The sequence below is a fragment of the Bactrocera neohumeralis genome, chromosome 6, assembly GCF_024586455.1.
Source record: "Bactrocera neohumeralis isolate Rockhampton chromosome 6, APGP_CSIRO_Bneo_wtdbg2-racon-allhic-juicebox.fasta_v2, whole genome shotgun sequence".
NCBI lineage: Eukaryota > Metazoa > Arthropoda > Insecta > Diptera > Tephritidae > Bactrocera > Bactrocera neohumeralis.
The window spans coordinates 73639495-73662253 of record NC_065923.1 but is presented as its reverse complement, the minus strand read 5'-3'; the positions used below and the strand labels follow the sequence as shown (position 1 = coordinate 73662253).

Sequence of the window (22759 nt, the reverse complement as noted above, 5' to 3'; positions counted from 1 at the left end):
ACAACAAATTGTCTGAGCATGCCAACAAGATGTCTGAAAAGATCTTTTTAAACAAATACTAACTGCACAATAAATCAGCAAACACTAGTAGACCCCAAATGGCCAATGCAAGATGACCATAAACGTAACCCCCAATTAACCTTCACATTAAATAAAAATTAAAAGAGTGAAAAAATGAATACATAAAATATAAACACGTCGAATTAACAACTGACGAAAACTTGTAAGCACCCACATTGGTAGCGCGTCGACGGTCGACGGTCAAAGAGTAGACCAACGCGGCGACGCGCCAACAAGCTTATAACCGGCCAATAAGTTTATAAGCCATGAAAAATGTGTGTGAACGCGGTTGGCCTACGAGAATTAACAAAGCACTTTGCATTTTCTTTATGCGCTCAACAAAAGGCAGTAGTAGCAACAGCAGCCCCAACAATAACTTAAACAATGAGCTTGAAATTCAAATTGCTTGCTGAAATAAAATGAAAAAACTGGAAAATTGCTGGTTAATGTCTAACACGTAAATACATATTTTGTCGCTGCTTTAACACTAGCTATAAAGCGTAAAAAAATTCAAAAAAGCGGCGACGAAAAACGAAAAATTTTTGCGGTGTTTGGACGCGTTGCGAAGCGCCTGCGCAACACCGGCAATGGGCCTATGAATTCTTCAATTCACACATGCATACGAAATGAGTGCATAGCAACAAACATTTATACATAGTATAACACATATACATACATAGATATGCTTACATATATGTATGAACTAATGTTTATACTTGTACGCGACTGCGCCTCAACTTTGCAGCTTAGCTCACCTACTATTTGCTTGTTTCGTATTTTTGGGCTGGTTGCTCTAAGCCCCAAAAAAAAGTTTATTTAACAATTTTAATATTTTGTACAAATAAGGCAGTAGATAATAGAAAAAAAGAAACAAAAATAAATAAATGCAACCTTGAGCGAGACCTTCGCCTTAAAACCTCTGATGAATGTTAAGCAGCAGAAAAGTGCTTTGTGTGAGCTAATTTTTTCATAGGGAGGCTTGTGTAGTAGGCTGGCCGGCAAACAAATAATTTAATTATAAAAAAAATATATGCAACTTTATGTATGTACATATGTATGTATGTATGTTTATGCATATTTAAAACTTTAATTAATTGGCACAAATTATTGATACAGGCGGGTAGTCATTGAATATACTCATACGGTAATTACTATCATGATTTGGATACAGGCGTATAACTTTCAAATAAATTTTAAATTACTATACTGGTTAATTAAATAATTTTTAGAAACAAGAAAAAATTTAACTTCGGTTGCGATGAGAAATATCCTCACAGCTGCATTTTTATACCATAAAGGGGTATAACAAAAGTGTTATTATGATTTTGAACGGTCAGTTTGTATGGCAGCTATGCATAAGCTATAATGATCCGATCTGAACAATATATTAAGAGATTATAGCTATGATGCAGGTAATAGTCTAAGTCGAATTTCGTTAAGATATCTCGTCGAATTAAAAAATTTTCCATGTAAGAACCTGAAATTGATAGATCAGTTTGTGAGGCATCTATATGTTATCGTGGTCCGATCTAAACACTTTCTTTGAAGATTATAACTATGCTTTGAGTAATAGTATATGCCACATTTCTTTGAGATATCTCGTCGAATTAAGAAGTTTTCCATATAGGAACCTGATTTTAAGATATCCGTTTGTATGGCAACTATATGATATAGTGGCCCGATCTAAACATTTTCTTTGGAGATTGTAACGATACTTTGAGTAATAGTATATACCAGATTTCGTGAAGATATCTCATCAAATTAAAAAGTTTTCCATACAAGGACCTGACTTTTATTGGTCAGTTTGTATGGCAGCTATATGCTATAGAGATTCGATCTGAACAATTTGCTTGGAAATTATAGCATAGACTTAGTTAATAAGACTTACAGAGTTTCATGAATATAGCTTTTCAAATATAGCAGTTTTCTATACAAGAACTTGTTTTTGATCAGTCATTTGTTTGACAGCCATATGCAAGATTTGATCAATGTCAGCTGTGTCCATAAATGAGCAGTTTCTTTGGATGAAAAGAAAGTGTGCATACTTTCAGATCGATATACATATTTATAAAATATTTTATAAGGTTTTATAGCACGCTTTGTTCTCGGTGTTCAGGATGAGATGATTGAATTCTACAATTTTGAGGTTATGATTAATATTTGAACTTCCTAGGATAGTAAGTCACCTTTATAGCTGTTAGTATTACCTTATTGACTGTTCTGAGGCTTAGAAAACTTAAAGGTATTGTTGAGAAATAAATTCCTGTTTCATCTTTATGAAGACGAAAGATAACACTCTCAATAGATTGATTGGTTTTATGGGGTAACATGGTTTTACGGGTTTAAAAAAATCGATTTTTTTTATTGTCTTATAAAATTCTAAAAAACCTCTAGAATATTGTGCTAAATTTTCAAGTTGATCCGAGTAATAGTTTCGGAGATACAACCTTAAGAACTTGTGCGCTCGAGGCTAGCTAGGCTAAGTATGCCGCCGTCTTTAAAGGCGTTTTTCTCGAAACTGTGTTTTTGAAGTCGGTTGGCAAGATTTCTCGAAAACTACTCAATCGATCTTCATGAAATTTTACGCAGGTCTTTGAGATACAATTTTGAAGAACTTGCACGAAGGATTGTTTTTCGATTACAACTGTTTGAAAAAAAATTTCGGGAAATTTTCGCTGAAATTTTTATTTTTTTTTTTAATATCTGCCAAAAATTCCAAAAATTTGCAGTTTTTTACCTTCGTTCAAGTTCTAAGTTAAGGTTTTAACTAAAACAGGGATTTTTCATTTTAGATGATACTGTAAGAGGTTATCCTGCCAACGCCGGCGCATCTTTTTTCCGAGGGTTCACCGGAATGGTAAAAGGCTGTATTTTACCACTATCTTTGGATCCCAAATTACACAGAACGGATGTACATTTTTTCGAGCAGGGTACGATTATGAGACGGTGAAGTTTTTGAAAGCTTTTGGAGTTATTTTTGGGGCTAAGACTTGAAGACCTATATATTGCTTTACTTGCGAATTGCCTATAACTTAGATTAATGAAATAAGAAAGTTAATTCTGTATTTGCAGTTTTTAGAGCAAACGAAATGGCGGTGTTATAAATGATTATGGTATACTCGGATAATTATACGAGTCCTCCAACACAACGTTAAAAAATTCGAAGCATTGTTTAGCATCAAACTAAATTTAATGCTTGAAGCTAACGTTGCTGAATTCGCTACGTATCGAAAATAGTAAATGTATTTCAAGGCATTAATGGAGGCTCTTGACATATCTATCTAAATCCAATCAACTTACTTTTAGTTCAACCCTGTAGTAATGCCATACACTCCAAGACAACTAAAACTACAAGATCACTATTACTTCCTATATGTTCAAGGTCTAACATAAAAGACTAAATTATATTTTTGAGCAACAACTTATTATTTTATCTATTTTATTTAAATTCCACTCGAAATATTATATTAAATGTAGGAATTCAAGTGCGACGCAGAGTTCAAAACAATTTGTGTTTTACGCGTATTCGGAGTGTGTCAAGTTCAATTGTACACCGCCAGAGAGTTGAAAGATCATGCGGTGATAAGCGTTGTGCACTTGAAAATCATATTTTCACACAGACGCTGAAGACATTTCGTCAATTTCGTGCATTATTAATGTTTTCCTTTATTGTCATTTTTGTAGCGCAATACTAGAAAACTGGCGCTACGCAGAAACGATGCTTTTGATTTCGCATGTGTTGCTCAAAACTGTATTGAAACGCATTTTTTAAGAAATTTACAATAAATGGAAACGTTAGAACGCACAAGCTAATCAAGGAGCTCCCTCCTTCCGTTGAGCCTTGCTCACCAATCATGCGCTCATGCTACGTTCTCAAGCCAGGAGAAAGGCCACTTGAAAGGGTTACTTCGTCATACGTCATACCCACTGTGTCACAGGCACTTTTCTGACTCGAGATTACCTTCAACGGGTTATCAAACAATGCAAAGGAAAGGCAATAACAATGGCACCGCGCAACTTCCGCTGAACAATGCGATGAGCCCGCGGAAAGGAAATTACGCTAGAAGTGCATTTTCACAATAAATTTTATGATTTTCATTCAAAATCAAAACAAAATATGCTAGGAAAGTGCAAAGTTCAAGCAAGCAAGCGGTGTATAGCTAAGCGTCGTACAAAAGAGTTGAACCTCCATTGTGAGACACAAACGAGTTCAAAGTGTTTTCCCTATTTAGTGTGCTTTATTAGATAGCGAAAGAAATGAAAAATTGTATTGACGCAAAATAATGATAATTTCGACGAAATAGAAAAAGTGGAAAATAAAAGAAATGTAAAGAAAGCAAACAAGTTGCCAGTTGCCGGCAACGGGGAGGCGCATTCACCCTAATGATTGTTTTCACAAGGGCAATTGAGGCGCCGCTGACAGCAAGGCGACTGCCGTTGGTGGTGACGTAATGTTATGAGTTCAAGCCAGCACCCGAGTTGAGGTTGGGTTAGCAATGCCGCTGCAAGGACGCGACGCGACACACATGTCAATTGTTTGCCACCTTTTTGTGTGCGCATTTCAACTGCTGACAATCAAATACTTTTTGCCATTGTAATTCAAGCGCTTTTCGTCAGGAAAAGGTAGACTTTTTTTTGTTGGTTAAACCTATTTAAAAGCGGAAATTGTATTGTATTTTAAGTTGGAAACCAACGCTAAATAGTTTTAGTGGAAAATTGTCGCTTACGACGCTGCGCAATTTAACTACGCATTTTCTGATTTTCCCTTAATTAAAAATTTTTTTTTTTTAATTTTTCCCATATTTTTGTTTGTGATGAGTTTATCTTTTATTTGCAGCAAAACAATCACTTCACTTAACCGTAGAAATGCGTAAAATTCACCGCTGTCACAAATGTCCTGGTGCGGCAATTTTAAATATGCTTTGGGAAACCCTTCAATTAGACGCTTTGTACTCGTCTGGGGTTCGTAAGTAGGGGTCCGAAACTGGAATGTAAACAAGTCATAAAAGTGCAAATTGCTCGCAGGCAAATATTTGTTTATTATACTAATAGGTATTCTAGGTTTATGCCTCAGCTGTTTGTTTAGTCTGCTACTATTTACCAAATCAACTAAAAAGTCGGCTTTTTAATGAGCAAAAATACAAAAAAAGGTGTGTGTGCCTCAGTGAAAGGGTAGTTCTGGCAAATAAACTAATTTAATAGTTATTTACATAATTGAAAATTAAGCTCTGGTTTATGCTTGTAACAAATTGGTAATCAGTGTCGGTAAGTTGAAGTCAACAATCACAAACTGCTTGGCAAGCAATGAAAAGTGTGTTAGGAGGATGGCTAAGTAAAATGCTGCCACCATTGGCTAAATTTGGACTATTAGAGGACTTTATAATCTTGCTACCCGGTTTCAACGTTGCCAAACCATTTTTGCTCTCAATGAACCTTATGTGTTTTGTGGACAACCATTCAAGGTTTGGTGCCTGATGGGCTCCAAGTAGTTTGTATCGGGTTTGTGATAAAGCTGGACCTTCATATTATCTTGTTACCACATTTCATAGTCTCGCTCAAACCATTTGGGACTCTCAATGAAACTACTTATAGCCCTTATGATATTAGTGGACAATCATTCAAGGTTTGGTGACTGAGCCCATCAGTAGTTTTTGTTGGGTTTATGATAGATCCGGACATTCACAGAGAAAATGGAAAACCGTTTTCGTGCCCCCGTTATACGTAGTAGAATACTTTTACCAAACCTAATTAGTAAGTACTTGTTCTATACCCGCCATATTTGGCTCATAACTGCTTTTCTAACTTCCAGCTTGTTATTGAGTTCCATCTGCTCTAAACTATTTGTTCAAAATGTATGTATATGTATGTCTAAAACTCGCTTTAGATCGTACCCAGCGGGTATGGTATTGACTCCGCCATGGATTCGTCTAAAGAGGTTCCTAGCCTCGCCAACTCGTCGTCCTTTTCGTTGCCGGAAATGTTTCTGTGACCGAAAACTCAAGTTATGAACAAGTGATGTAGACCTGCTGTGAGCTTGCAAAGAGAGATGCCAAGATCATTGGAGTCCACCCGCGCCCCTAACTCACAGTCTATTGCGGACCTGTCGTTATAAATAGAGGTAATTTAATTGGAGCTGAAGTATTCTTCTTGCGAACTTGATATCTATTTTAGCACTTCATCTAGTCTCTTGAACTACGAAGCTCTATTCGAGTTCTAGATAATGCTGCACAGAAGCATAGGAAATATTCTAACCTCTGCCTCATGCCGAATTCCATGCATTTTCTGCATGTATCATCGTCACTTATACCCATCCAGCTCGCATGTTTTGCCAGTATTTTTTGTCTAATGGTTACAGGCCAACAACATTCCTTTAGTCCTTTCGAAACCGTGTGAGTAAAAAGCAAGCGTGTTTTCCTTCGATGTAGTTGCACATGATCTTGACGATCCTGCACGTCCTAAGGCATTTCATCTCGCGCCGATCGCTTTGGCAGCCATTCTGGAAATTTCATTGTATACCGTTTTTAGAGACTTCCGTACTTTCTCTACTGTTTCAGTAGCCAGGTGGATGGCACTTTTGGCATTCTCATCAGCTATTTCGTTTCCAAGAATTTCTTTGTGGCTTGGAACCCATCATTATTGGGGCGGCTTCACTAAAAAAACACTACTTCAACTACATACTTTCCTCAGTTCCGAAAAGCGCTTGTAACATCACCGACCTCTGAGTCTACACCACATAACTGAAAGATTCAGCGCTTTAATATTGACATCCTAAGTTTTTAAGTTTCTGTAACAAAAGCAAATACAGCGAAAGTATTTTTGTTAGATGACGCTTATTTTGCATCATTGCTATTTATCCTGAACATATACATACATACACACATATATTTAAGCATGAAGTCATTGAGATTTATCATCAATCTTATCCCCTCATAAGTCCGTAAACTTCCTACAAAGCTTTGCTGTTATCCATTTTTACGTAAGTATATTGCCTCGCATGCTGCAAAAGTTCATTAGCACCTCAAACAAATTGTTCTTATACAATCAGAAATAAATGTTTTGTCAGAAAAAAAGCAGACGTTTCAGGAAAAAAATCTTTTCACAACAGCGTCTTCTGAAAATTAGCATTTTACTGAAGTTAACTTCAGCATTTATGCAAAATAAGTCCAAAAACACGTCGTTATCCAACATTCCGGACGATACTCTTGTTTTATGCGTTTTTCTCACGTTGCTCGAAATGTCGCAAATGCGCCGGATCAATGTGTCGTTTTAAGTCGATATTTTAATTCATTTTGTTTCATATGAATGTTTGAGGTTTTTTTCTTATTATTGTGTTTGTGTTTCCCTTAGCATATTTGCAATTTCAATTGGCACATCTTTAATTTAAGCAACGTAGAAATAAATTGACTTTCTTGTGAAAAGGATGAGCCAATGCGACGTTGTTATGTACGCCGAATTGAATTGGAAATATCTGACAGTGGTTACAACACGCTTTGAGGATATGCTACCGGATAAAGAAAACACAAAAAATGAATAGTTCAATCGGTTATAGAACTTTCATGAGTTCGAGTTATGAAACCAGGAAAAATTTGCTTAAACTTAGATTATATTGAATTGTTGGTTTGTCTACTGTCCGAAGTCTAACACTGAGCTCTAGGAACCCGAAAAGCATTGCAAAAGCTCTCATTCATTTCCCAAAGCTCATATTATTATGCTTTAGTACTAAAGTACAACCGTGGGTCGGTCTGGGCCGAGAATTCAAAACCAGTTACCTTGTGGTACCAAAAAAATACAAAACTACGCCAGTTACCTCTAGCCTTTGCGAGATCACGCGGGTTATACATCCCACGTGCAGAGATTGCTATGGAGGTCTCTATTAAGAAGCAGTATTTCGCATTTCATACAGTTCGTGGTTCCAAAAAAAATACAAAACTTTGCCAGTTAGCTCTATTCTCGGCAAGGCTACGCGTGTTGAACATCCCACGTGTAGAGAGGTTGCTATAGAGATCTCGATTTGATGGAGCATTTCGCTGCAGCACCTTCCATGCGAACGACATGGCCTGTAGAGCTCGTGGTTCCGTCTTTCCATCGATATTTATCATCCACGCTGCCGGTTCCAAGGATCTTGCGAAGAACAGTTCTCTCGAATACTCTCTCGTCTCGCGTCATCATCCATTTTTCTGCGCCGTATAATAGGATGGGAATAATGAGAGTTTTATAGAACGTAATTCTCGTTCGTCTAGAGAGAGATCTGCTGCTCAATTGCCGACCGATCCTAAAGTAACACCGGTTGAGAGTTATACGAGTATACAAAGTTCTTAACTTTTTCAATTGTATATAGCTGCCAACAGTGTCGCAGTTCAAAAGGCGCGAGGAATCTTTGTATGTGGCTTTGCCAAGGTACTAAGCCAAGCCACCAACCAATCATAAATCCTACATCTTCCTAAAGCTCATGATCACTATTAAACGCTGTTATCAAACATCTTCGAAATCTCCGAAATGGCAACCATGTTGTCTAAGTACTTAAAAAAGCTTCCCAAAAGCTCACTTTTCTTTTCTAAAGCTCAGTTAAGTGGTGTTCTCAATAAATTTGTCTATATCCAAATGGCAACCAAGTACTTAGTCTTTCCTAATTGCAGCTCGAAGTCTAGCAACGTGCACCCCAGGGACATACCAAAAGCTCACATTCGTTTCCTAAAGCTCTTGTCCATTACTAAGCGGTATTCCTTATGTCAGAAATGATAATCATTTTGTCTAATTATTTAGTGGATTACTTCAAATTAGTCCTGTTCTCTCTCATATTGAAGTCACAAATTTTTTTTTGAGGAGATGTTCTTTGAGGAACAGCAACTTCTTGTTGTTGTTGTAGCGGCAGTACTCTGCCAAATTGACAGTTCTTGGTCGGATAAAAATCCGGTTACGTAGACCCGACTGTCCTGGGAACGGTCTTCTTAATGATTATCGTTAATGCTATCAATGCCGAGCTTTTATAGACTTCTCAAAAGTCTAACTTTCACTAAAAGTAGTTCAATAGAAAGGAAGTTAGGATTTTATAGCTATTGGTTGCTGAATTCAAAGGTTACAGTTAATTTCATTCGGTAAGTTGAATACAAAATATGGTCCGAAAATAAAATATTATTTCAAACACCGATGTGCTTGACGGCTCAGTGAGAATTCAGCGAAAAAGCTCATTAGACACAATCGGAAAATATTATATTTAATTTACGAAGAAATTTTCAAACTCCACCTGTACATATGTATGTATGTACAGAGAAATAATATTTTGCACTACTTTAATAGTGGAACGTGCAATTCCGACAAAACAGATTTTTTCAAAAAAAGACTTCAGCAGCACCTGCATATCAATTCAAAGTAATTATCCACAGCTGTACGAGCTACAATGTAAACGTATGCAGATAGCATCCAAAATGCGACGTCCGAAACAATAGCTCCAATTTTCTTCCGCTCCACACCACCAACTTCCTCAGCCGCTAAACTACTTCCACCACACTACCGAAGTGAGGCTGCGGTCGCTCAAATAAAGACACTCGTTAGCTAAAAGTGGCGCAAACACATTATACATATGACTTAAGGTCAAGTCAAGTGAAGCTCGCGAGCGTCGTCCGTCCATTTAGCTACAAGTTTAACTGTATGCTGTGCCAACGCGCCGAAAAATTGTCAATTTTGCATTGGTGCTTGGCTTGGTTTACATGTCGCTTTGTATCGGATTGTAGAAACTTGTTTTTTGCTTCTTTTTTGTGGCGTTTTTTGTTTGCTTGCTGCTAACGCGCTCTTGAAGACGTTTGGGCCGCTGCTAATGACAGAATTGCAACATCGCCACAGCTGTGCCAACTTCGTAAAGCACATAAGTACATACATATGTGTTCACTGGTAATTTGCTGCTTCAGCACCCGCTCCACCTAGCTGAAGCGCCGCTTTTTGTTTGGCTTCACTCACGCTGTCTGCGTTTGCCTTCGTTTCAATATTCGGTTGAGCTTAGTTTTTCAGCTTTTCAGCTTTTGATCTCAAATCACTTCTCGTCTAAACTCGTCGACGTAATCTCAATTTTTTCTAGCATTCGCTTGTTTTTTTGATAATTATTGCTTTTCATCTCGTTTCTAGCGTTGTGTGATTGCTCTTCGCTGTCAGCTGTTAGCTGTTATTGCCGTTGTTGTTGCAGTTTAACATTGAACTGCGGCTGCGCCAACGACGGCTACATTGTAATTTCATCGCATTGCATTGCATTAGTTTTGAGGTTTCTAGCGCAATGTTGCACCCAAAGCGGTGGCTGTTGGTCTTTGGTCTGCGGTCTTGGCTGTGGCTTTGGTACAATTCCGTGCAAGTCTTTCAAAGACTTTGCCAAGCGTTTCAGTTGTGCGTGGTGCGAGTACGAGTGTTAGTTCGCAGGCAGAGCCAGTCGATCACTTCGGCAGAGGCCGTATTTAATCTTTTACAAATTGTTTTATCGCTGCTGTTGTTTATGGAATTCATTGCTGAGGTTGTTGCTGTTGGCCAAAAGCAGCTTAGCGCTTGTTGTTGCTACTTTTGGCAGTCGTGCTCGACTCGTAGTCGTTGACCATGACAAGCGGCAGCAATTATGCCAATTCTTGAAATACGATTTTTACAAAGACCGAATTTTATCGACATGAGAATCAAAGTGCATAAATTGCAGGCAACATAAAAATGTGAAGTCGGCTTATGAGATAACACATCGGCAGTAAACGAGAAGTAATTGCACATACTTTGTAATAAAGTTTAATTAACCTTTTTGTAGGCGAAAAACATATGTTTGTAGATTAGGCGATGATTTATTTTGAAAGTCGAAATTTCGCAAAAAAAAATTAGAAAAAACGATAACTTCGACTACAACGAAGCTATAATACCCTTCACAGGTGCATTTCTTATAGCCTAAAGGTAAGGTTAGTCTCGCAGACTGATGAGCCGCGCATAGACCAGGTTTGGTTCTTCGCCTGAATACTAGATAGACTTTCATTACGAAGCCTATGTGGTTTCTTTAGGATGCTTGCGTATTTCAACAAACTCTGTGGCCGCACCAGGGATACCACTTCCCGTTATAGACTCATTCCACTCATAGCGTGGGGCTCGTATATGCTTAAAGTGGAGCCAAGGTGAGACAAATGCACAAAAGATGCGCCATTGTTTCTCTGGTGCATTGCTCTTGACGTTTCCTGCAGTCTTGTCAATCTGTCAGCCCACCAGCCTGTCTTGTCGATGCGGGACAAATGTACAAAAGATACTCCAATCTTTCCCTGGCTCCCTTGCTCTCGACATTTTCTGCAGTCTTGTCAATCTGTCAGCCCCACAGCACTGTGACCAGTAAATTTTCCAATCATGTTTCTAAAGTCCCTTCGATGGAGTGCCAGTAAGATCTTTGTATATTTCTAATCTACCGTGAGATCTCTTTATGAATATTAAAAAACATTACATCTTGACATGAGAGTCACTTCAGAATTGGCCGGGCACGGCGCCTGTGTTTCTTTTATAGAACCTGCTGACTTCCTCATGACTTTTAAATCAAATCACTTTGAGGACCGAGAGCACAGGCCAGGAGCGGTGCCTGCATTTCTTTTATAGAGCCAGTTGACCAGTCACCTCATGACTTTTAAATCACATCGCACCTCGACATAAGAGTCATTTAAGCACAGGCCAGGAGCGGTGCCTGCTTTTCTTTTATAGAGCCAGTTGATAGACAGCTTCCCTGGCAGTCACCTCATGACTTTTAAATCATATCGTACCTCGACATAAGAGTTACTTAAGCACTGGCCAGGCACGGTGCGTGCATTTCTTTTATAGAACCAGCCGGCAGCGAGCTTCCCGTGAGGTTACCTCATGACTTTGAAACTGCATCACATCGAAACAGAGAGGGAGACACTCGCCAGGTTGCCTACACGAATATGAGGCATTGCTGACATTTCTTATTCTTTCATCCACATCGTGCTTCCACCGCAGTTTGCTGTCCAAGGCTACCACAAGCTACTTGGTGCGGTCTTTGAAAGAGAGTTGTGTGCCATTTATTGAAGGAAACCTCCATGGATGGATTCTGTACTTCATAGTGAAAGCAAGCTGATTCATTTTATCAGAATTTAACCCCAGACTTTGGGCTTGCGTTGCCCAAATCTGTACGGTATTGAGAGTGGTGTTCATAATACCACTCCAGGCAGACAGACAGAAAATTTCAATTTCCAGTTTACAAGAATATTACAATTTAACCACAGAAACACCAGTGTGACTTCAATTTTATTATTTTAAGTGATTTTTCGAACTACAATTTCCTGGAAACTCGTAATTCTGTATGTTTTCTGCACTATTTACTTTCTTACAATGTAAGAAAGACATCTACATATGTAAATAGATGCGCGTACTTCCGAGAATAAGATGTCCATTGACTTACTTACATAAGTTTTTCAAACTTAGCCGTATGTCTAAAGGAAAAGCAACCATTGAAGTCACATTGTCAAGCCGCGTGTTACTCGTAGTTGTTCATTGCTCCCCTTACAAAACTTCAATGCTTTGCCGGTAGTCAAATAATACGTGCGTCTGTGAGCGGAACGCAGAAAAATTAGCTAACCAAAATTTCGCTGAAATTTCACTAAAGTTTTGTGGATGTTGGTTGGCCACTTTAGCGCCAAGTTTACTGACCTATTATGAAAGCCGTGTGGAAAACTCCGTACAACGTATGCCACAAAAAAGAATAACTCAAAATAACGACATGCATGTATGTTACATACCGACATTCAATTGCCATAATAGCTGTAGGAGCGGTTGCTGTTGACTTCCGCAATAAAACGCAATACTCTCACTTACAGCAATAGACATTGCATACGGGTTGTTGTTGCAACGAAAACAATAACAATGTTGATTGCTGAAATGGTATCAATGAAGATCTAGAGCCCGCTGCGGTCCGCATAAAAGCTGTATTGCGACTGGGTACGATTGCTATAAGGATTGATGTTTATCATCTCTTCTAGACTTTTGCTTGATTTTCTACTCCTTCTGGAGGTGTGGTTTTCAAAGTTATCCAGCATATGCAAGGTTCTTTCCGTTATAAACCACCGTCATGTGGCAGATGAATTTTATGGTAAACTAATATCAAAAGTATATTAGTTATAGCTGTGTACAGAGGTAGTCCTCGATTACTTCCAAGTTGCCTGAGTACCGGCTGGCACCATATTATAACGAACGATCGACCTATCTTTATGAAAAGTTTGGAGAGATTTGGGGATAAAGCGAAATTGGAGGACAACAAACGCGAATACTTCAGAATGTAGTGTGATTTGATCATCTAAGCAATAAAAAGAAACCATAAGCTTTTTCTTCAAAACGTTGGTTCCTGAGTTTCTTACACCAAATCTCAGGGGGGTTCTGACTCGCCGCTTCAAGATACGTAGGAAGAAAAGATAATAGATTGTGCATCTTGTGGATATGACGGGGGAGTCTCAGTCTTCTCAAACACTGTGATCATTTTGATGGACTTATTGGACGAAATTTCATGAAACTTCAAAAAAGTGATTCTATGGATTCTCTCAAGAGTTTTCAAGTGACCCCCATCTTCAAGTAAAAGCGAAATTGGAGGTAGTCGTGAACATCTCACATCTTTTTTGGATCATTGGGATCGCATCTGTCTTTCTGCCCAGTTGCAACAGCAAGTGTGGTTATCTTAGAATGCAGTCTGAGTCGATCCGCACAGCGGTAACAAGAAACCATAAACTTTGGCTTCAAAAAGATGTTTATTGAGGTTGTTTCAGCAAATGCCAGGATAATTGACCCTCAGCTGCGAGTAAAAAGCGAAATGGGAGGTAGTTGTGCACATATGTATGTGATTTTCATAGTCATAACGGCTAGCGTGGTTACCTCAGAATGTAGTCTATCTCGAACCAAACAGCGATAATAACCATAAGCTTTTATTTCCAAAAGGTGCTTTCTTGGGGTTCTTTCAGCAAATTCTTTCAGCAAATGACCCTCAGTTTCGAGTAAAATGGGAAATGGCAGGTAGTTGCGAACATCTCTGATCTTTCTTTGCAACATCGTGATCGCATCTGGTTTCTTACACAGCCATAAAGGCAAACACGGATACCTCAGAAAGCAGTCTGTCTTGATCCTCTGAGCGCTAACAAACAACGTTAAGCTTTGGCGTCAAAAGGATGGTTATTGAGGTTCTTTCCGCAAATTACAGCGGGATTGAGCCTCAGCTTCCAAGTATGTTGGAGGAATGGTTGAGAGTTTATGGATCTTGTGGATATGTCAGTCGACTCTCACTTCTGTCAAATATTGTGAGAATTCAGATGGATTTCTTTAGTAAAACTTCATGAAACTTTATTCCTCTTCAAGATGCCAATAAATATTTACAAACATTAACACACACCGCTGTTTGTGGTTTTCATCATTAGCTATTGCTCCCAAGCGTATAAAGAAAGTTGGCGAAGAAAGTTGCACAGCGTTTGATGCAACTAAGCAACAGCAATATTTATGTATGTAAGTGTGTATACATTGTATAGTATATGTACGGGTTTGTATGTGTATTGTTTGAACAAGGAAAAGCTACCGCAAAACTCGTTGCTTTGCAATAAATAATTGGCCAAGCAATGTGGGTAATAGTTGCATACAGCGAGTATTGCACAAACCCGGTAGCGACTTGGTAATCAAGGCGAGTCGGGTCGTCAAGCAATTATTCACTTTCATGCGGCGAATACACAAATAAACATACATATTTATAAACAGCTAATAAAGCTGATTATTTTAAGTTTTTGTTATGAATGGAGAGCCAGCAAATTGCTTTAATGACGCGCTAAATAATTTTAATTAATGCTTGATTAACATATTCTTATAATAAATCTGAAATTGATACCCTTCTCTTATAAGGATGCGCCTCATACCAACGATAAACACTGACTCTTCATGGAGCTTCTTCCCCAAAAACTGAATTGACTTCATCGTTGCACTGTTCCTGAGTTAATCCACAGTGCATCGCTCGAAAATGTTCACGGTTTGATTTTATTTTTTTGGTCGATATGCATATTTCAAGTCACTGTAAGGAAAACAAATAGCGATCGTATGTGAAAAAGCTCTGTATAACAACAAAAATGTCAAATTTTACGTTAAAGTTGTGAGTTGCCAGCTTGAAACACTAGGGTGGCCTAATCCTGAAATATAAAAGGCAACCTACGTATTAACCAGACTAAAGCATAACTAACATCGACTCTCGTAGCCGCTTTAGCAGCCGGCCACTCAGGTGATTCACCTCAAACATAAATTATGGTACTTAAATTGCTGGGCTTTCCTCCTAACTAAGCAACTAATATTTGTAGCCCTGCTGTTGAAGCTACCAAGCGTTCGATGAACTGCTACAACGACTAGCAATACATACATATCTACTTATTAAAAACGCTTGCCGTTGAAAGCATAAATTTTCACTTTCGCCATTGCGCAGCCGCAATAAAAACCAACTACATAATTCGACTTAGTGGAGCCAGCTGCAGTGAACGTGAAAAACTCTTCCGCAAATCGCTGCAGCTCTGTAGAAATTTTTTATTACAAGTGTATGCATGTACATAAGTATGTGTGTGTGTTAACTTTGGGATTACAATTAATGTTGTTTGCTCGATTACTTGGCTAGTTGGTTGGTTGGTTAGTTGGCTCTCTACCGTTTGCGCACGGAGGTCTTTGAACTATGTTGATTATGTGACGTTGCTACTACGTTGCTGCTGTACGCATGCGCGGCAGCCGCAAAACGTCAACGCTACTACGACTATACTCTATAAGTGCAAATGTATGTACATACATATGTATGTGTGTATGTTATGTTGACTCTTTCGTTGCGGAAATGTTGTAATCGAGAGAAATGTGAAAGTTTTGTGTTTTTCACTTTTTAATTTCGTATTTTTATGGTTTTTTTTTTGGTTTTGTTTTTGCATAAACGTCATGCGCGTACAACCAGTATGTTGTCATTACGAAATCAAATGAAACTAAAAGCAATTGTAGTTATTGCTATGCAGTAAAATGTGGGGTTTAGGACACATTAGCGAAGTGGATTCGCATATAAAAAGCAAAATATATTTTAATTAATAATTTTTTATTAATTTCATAATTAAGTGCAGTATTTATACTCTGAACAGCTGAATCGATATACATATGTAAGTATGTATGTATGTAGTCATGTTCGTATGTCTGTATATGGTATATGCCAACTAGTCCCTCAGTTTTTGAGATATGAATATGAAATTTTGCACACATCCGTTTTTAACCAAGGAGCTGCTCATTTGTCGGAATCGACAATATCGGATCACTATAGCATATAGCTGTCATACAAACTGATCGTTCAAAAACAAGTTCTTGTATGGAAACCGTTTGTATTTGACAAGATATTTAAACCAAATTTGGTTCAAAGTATTCTTTAAAGCAAAGCTATAATCTTGGAAGAAATTGTTCAGATCGAAGCAATATAGCGTATAGTTGTCATACAAACTGATCGTTCAAAAACAAGTTCTTGTATGGAAACCGTTTGTATTTGACAAGATATTTTAACCAAATTTGGTTCAAAGTATTCTTTAAAGCAAAGCTATAATCTTGGAAGAAATTGTTCAGATCGAAGCAATATAGCGTATAGTTGTCATACAAACTGATCGTTCAAAAACAAGTTCTTGTATGGAAACCGTTTGTATTTGACAAGATATTTAAACCAAATTTGGTTCAAAGTATTCTTTAAAGCAAAGCTATAATCTTGGAAGAAATTGTTCAGATCGAAGCAATATAGCGTATAGTTGTCATACAAACTGATCGTTCAAAAACAAGTTCTTGTATGGAAACCGTTTGTATTTGACAAGATATTTTCACCAAATTTGGTTCAAATTTGTGTTTAGAAAAAAGCTATAATATGCCAAGAAATTTTTTAGATCGAACTACTTTAGCATATGGCTGTCATACAAACTGAACAATCAAAATCAAGCTCTTGTATGAAAAACTTTTTTATTTGTAAAGTTGTATTCACAAAATTTTACTCAAATTATTTTTTAAGGCAAAGCTACAATCTACAAAGAAATTGTGCAGATTGAACTACTATAGCATATAGCTGCCTATTCAAAAATCGGGTTAAAGTTTATTTCATATCCTTCTATGCTAAAAGAAATGCAGCTGTGACGCTTACTATACCTTTAGTGTAGACGAAGTTAACATTTTTTCTTTTTACTAACTACATTGACTACTTGTTGCTTTACCCAACGCTTCACTATGTGCTCAGCCTTAGCAGTAACTTGTTAATTATGAATGTAATATGTAGTTAAAATTTATATTTATGCATTGCTGTAATTTTTGTACTTTTCCTTATCAATAGCGGATTTAGTTTCAAATCAAGAATTTACTATGCATAAGCAGGAAAGTTAGGCTTATCACTCTTATCACTGCTCAGCGTATTTGAAAGCGGAAAATACGTATTTATTAATTAAAAGAAAAATTCCAAAATTCCGCAGGCCTAATATAAAGCGATAAGCAGCGCCACGAGCTTTGCTTACGTAAATAATAAAAATAAATAATAAAAGTTTTAATAGAAAAGTAAATAAAAGCAGCAATTGCATAAGACAAACTCTTTTCCGTTCTCATGAATACGTGCTAAATATCAGTTGGCACAACAATACTATATGACGTGCCCATATTCATGCTTGCAATTGGAAAAAATACGTCTATATCATACACGACGACAACTGGCACGCAATTCACAGATAAAAAAGCGAAAAAGATTAGCGAAAAATTTTATTGTTTACAAAATAAGCGAAATTTGTTTATCTTTTTTCTAATTGCAAGTCAAAGTTTATTATTTTTTTCACACTTACCGATTAATAAGCACATTATTGTTGTTGTCTTGATTATTGCGCTGTGAATACTTCGTACTCAGTGGCGTGTACAAAAATTTCTCCACTTTAACGCCTGTTTGTTTACTCCAGCAAGACGCACATTTGCACACATACACCTGCAACTGCAAACATAAATGTATTTATATAAGTATGTTAGTATAATATTCATTCACAAAATTTGTTGTTTACCATTTCGCTTGCTGATCGTGATTATTGTTTGCTGACGTCCCACAAATCACCAATAACAGGAACTCTTACAGTGGCTGACACAACATTGATTCAAATTATGCAGCGGAAGAAGTTAAAAAAACATCGACGTATAGTATTTGTATGAAGGAACATTCAGCAGTATTGTTGCAAATTTGAAAAACAACAACAATAACGTTTTTTTTACATGCAGTCCGTAGAATACCGCAAACTTTTTTGAAGAAAAGGTGGACAAAGCCGAAAAAAACACATCTGCTATAGAAAGAGCTTTATAAATATCAGTCGTTGAAGCACGGATATCTCCTGACAAATCCTTCCGCTCCCACCTAACCAAAACCTCGAGCTTCGCTTATTAGCGTCAGATTCTTTTGAAGGCCACCACCGCTCGCAACTGAATCTTCCTCCTTCTCCCGCAATTTATCTTCTAGGTTCATAACCATATGGTTGGCAACCAGTGTGGGGGGGTTTTAGTCGGTAGGCGCATCAAGCGAATCCGACACTACCCGCCAGGGTGTCTTTAGAAGATTTCCCCCCACATCTCTTCAAAAAACAAAAAAAAAAAAAAAACACGGATATCCAAAAAGGGTTGTGCATATTATGAGATTGGTTGCTTCTCACATGGAGTGAGAAAAATTGTTCGAAGAACTGGGAAAATAACGGGTGGAAGTAGAGGTATGACGGACTGAGGTATGGAACAACTTGGTGCATTTTATATATGCAAGGACAACCTTCCCAAGCGACATCTCTTCGCTCTATGGGCTCTTGAAAAGTTACAAGAAGATAAACAAGCAAAATTGCCGCATTTGGGACGAAAAGCAAGCGCTGCCATTTCATCCAGAAAAAACAATGGTTTGGTGTGGTTTATGGGCCAATGAAATCATCGGGAATATGTAAAGTCTGAAGTCTATGCGGACAATCTCGCTTCGATTCAGGCCTTGGAGATTCACAGCGCAGATATCATAACTGTTAGTTTTTATCGGTTGAAAAACTGTGTTGCCGTTATTCTTTATATTTACCTGAAATGAAAAAATAATAAATATTACATTATTAGTGAGTTTAATGTAATAATTTGTGATTTGAGAATCCTGTCAATCATATAAGTACATACTTATGTACTATATATTATATTGATCATCGACTGTGAGTGCTTAGGATATAAGAATACATGATTTAATTACTCATCGCTTCAATACCTTTGCACCTAGATCTCGAACATTCTAATATTTATAGCCATCAAAGCATTCAATTTAAATAAAGTACTACAGAATAATGTTCGAGGGGTGTCGGATGAGTAGGGTTAGCAGGGCACGCAAAGAGCTGGTTAGTGGTCTGAAGTTTGTTGCGTCCGAAAACTGGTCGGCGTATTGTTTTACGTCGTCAACGTAGTTGAGGAAGGACGTCTCAATACTCTTAGAAGGCGGTTCCGCGCCAAGCAAGTGGCTGCAGGGATGATTTCTGCGAGAGCAGCCCATCAGAAACTGCTTGGAGAAGATTTAATTATGCTCCTTAACTGGGAGCATATGAGCCTTCCTGTGCAGGTGTTCGATGGGAGACATCAAGAGGCATCCTGTTGTAGTCCGCAGTGCAGTGTTCTGACATGTCTGTAGCTTCCTCGTCTGCGTTTCACTGCATCCAGGCGACCATATTGTTGCCGCGTAGTTGATAACCGGCCGGTCGATTGTCTTGTATGTTGCCAACAACGTTTCATTGTCTTTTCCCATGTGCTGCCGGCTAGCGACTTTAGAATTTTGTTGCGGCTCTGTACTTTGGCAATAATCGCGGTCGTGTGAGGAATGAAGGGGCACAGGCTGTCGAATGTCACACCTAAAATCTTAGGGTTATTGACAGTCGGAATTTTAACGCCATCGATTGCAATATTAAGGTCAAGTCTGTACTTCTTCGTCCAGTTTGTGAATATGGTCGCTGTGGATTTAGTGGGGGAGAGTGTTAGATTCCGTGCAGCGAGGAAGCGAGAAAGGTTGGAGAGATGGCCGTTTACGTTTGAGTACAAGCCATCGATTCCATTGCCCGATGTCAATATCGTGCAATCATCAGCGTATGAGGTGATAGAAATTCCCTCTTGTAGTTGAGGGAGTTTCGAGATGTAGAAGCTAAACAGCAACCGTCAAAGGACACCACTCTGCGGAATCCCCTATTTAATTTTTCTCAATTTAGAGTTTTTACCTCAAAACAGGGTGGTTTTTGGTTGAGGCCATGAACTATCTGGGCGTTTATGACGCTAAGTGCTGTGGTGGTGCTGTGCACTTTTCGGCAGCCATGCTGGTGGCTTCCAATATTCCGTCAATATAATCGCCTAGCAGAGTTGGTAATACGAGCAACCACAGACAAGATTGTCGCATTTGAAGTGATGAAAATCCACAAGCCATTGTTGAGACGCTGCATGCTCTATGAGCATAGGGAGTCATCGATCCATATTTCTTAAAAATGAAGCCGGCCTGTATTGGACGATGTTAAAGACCTTTGCCAAGGAAACAAACAATTTATTGAAGGAAACTTTTGGTAAACGCAATCTCTCGCGTCGTCGACCTGTAATATGGACTCCAAGATCGATTTAACACAGCTAAACTATTTTTTGAGGGTTTAGTTGTAGTTAGTGCTACAGAAAAGTTGTCTTATGAAATGATCGAATACTAATAGATCACTCTTCGAAATAATCGTATTACAACAAATATAGAAACTAGACAATATTTTTACTTAAAAATTATATATGAATTTTCATGTATTCATGAGTATATACGAGTATTTACATAAGTAATTTCGGCCAACTCCGCTGGAGTGTTTACCAATTTAACAAAAGGTTTCGAATTAGTGAAGTTCAATGATCTCACAAAAGAAAGTTTCTTTCTTCAGCGGAATTGTGCACGCAAAGAAAACGCACGCAGTCACACAAACACACAGACATTTAGGTAAATTGAGGCGTAATGCTCGTGTGTAAGCGTAAATTTCTACTTTTGGCCAACAACACAACAACAATAGCAAGAGCAGTAACAGCAACAGCAGCCACCGCTGTTTGTTTGTTTGTTGTCAGCACAGCTGTTTGCTGTTTACAGTTTACAGTTGCGCGCTATGCTTTTTGGGGCCACCAAGCGGACAGACGGACGAGCGAACAGTCGCGCATTTGTGTTGGCGTCTTCGTTGGCACTTTCCACAGCCAGAAGCGAAACGCCGTTGGTTGATGTGTAAAAATTGCGTGAGCCGCCGCGTGGCGATCACCGGCATTGGGTCAATGCACCTGCTGCCGTGCTGCTCCTATTAAATGGACAGACACACAGACACACTTGTATACTCTTTGTTGCTACTGTTGCGTCGTCGCGTGATTGCTGCTCGTAAAATATGGAAATGTTTACGCCGGTCTTTCGCTTTGGAAAGACTTTCTCCAACGCCGCACTCGCTGTCACTTGAAGCGTCGATTGTTCGTGAAGTTACCGCAATTCGTTGGATTTTTATGTAAAAATCGTGTCACTTCAGCATATGCAACTGCTCCGCAAGTTGCCGTAGCAATGCGGCTGAAGTGAATTAATTGCGTTATTGTTGTGGCACACAAAGGCTTTCATAAATTTCGAAAGACATGACAGTATGTGTGCACTAATGTACATATGTATGTATGTATGTGTGTGTTAAACGTCTTCTGACAGATTTATTAGATAATGTTGGTTACTTTTATATTGGTGAATCATTTATTATTGCATTCGCTGAATTCCAGCAGGAGCTGGTGATTTTTGGGAATAATGGTGTTTATGAAAGTATGAATCATAATTTAAATTTGTTTAGGTATTATGCATACATATGTAGATGTAGATATGTACATACTTATGTACGTAGAATTGTTAAAAATACTAACACAATTGTCTTATAATATATTTGTACCTCTGTAATGCTTGAAAACCAGTAAAAATTAGCATTTACAAAAACAAATAAAAACAAGAACAAACGTTAACTTTGGTGCACCGCCTACAATACCCTTCACTTTCTTAGATTTCTTATAGCTTTAAAGGGTATAGAAATAACTTTTTCTTGATTTGGATCGTTCAGTTTGTATGGCAGCTATATGCTATAGAGATCCGATCGGTACAATTTCTTCACAGATTGTAGCACTGCTTTAGATAATACTTTATGTCAAATTTCATCTAGATGTCTCGCCAAATACAAAAGTTTTCCAGACAAGAATTACGCATTCACAGATTTTGAACATTCAGTTTGTATGGCAGCTATATTTTATATTAGCCCGATCTGAATAATTTCTTCGAAGATGACATATTTCCCTTGGAAAACAACCCATGCAAAATTTCGTGAAAATATCTCGTAAAACGAAAAAGTTTTCCATACAAGCATTTATTTCCGATTGTTCAGTTTGTATAGCAGCTATATGCTATAGTGGGCCGATAGCGGCGATTCCAACAAATGAGCAGCTTTTTGGAGAGAAAAGAATGAGTGTACAATTTCGGATGGAAATCGCTAAAACTAAGGGTCTACTTTGGGTATATACAGACAAAGAGAGAGACAGACGAACATTGCTGAATCGACTCAGCACGTCATATTGATCATTTATATATGTACTTATACGTATACGTTCTATAGGGTCTCCAATGTTTCCTTCTGGGTGTTACAAA

At 38.1% G+C, this 22759-nt stretch overlaps 1 protein-coding gene across 1 annotated transcript in view; it reads right to left on the bottom strand.

Annotated features, from left to right (window-relative positions):
* LOC126761164 (uncharacterized) overlaps positions 1-18306 on the bottom strand; it is an 81634-nt gene extending 63328 nt beyond the window's left edge. The window contains exons 1-2 of the mRNA XM_050477121.1: positions 18111-18306; positions 17901-18037 (exon numbers count right to left, since the gene is read on the bottom strand). The gene's annotated coding sequence lies outside the window, so the exon portion shown is untranslated. The remainder of the gene's footprint in view (positions 1-17900; positions 18038-18110) is intronic.
* Between the last annotated feature and the right edge of the window lie 4453 nt (positions 18307-22759).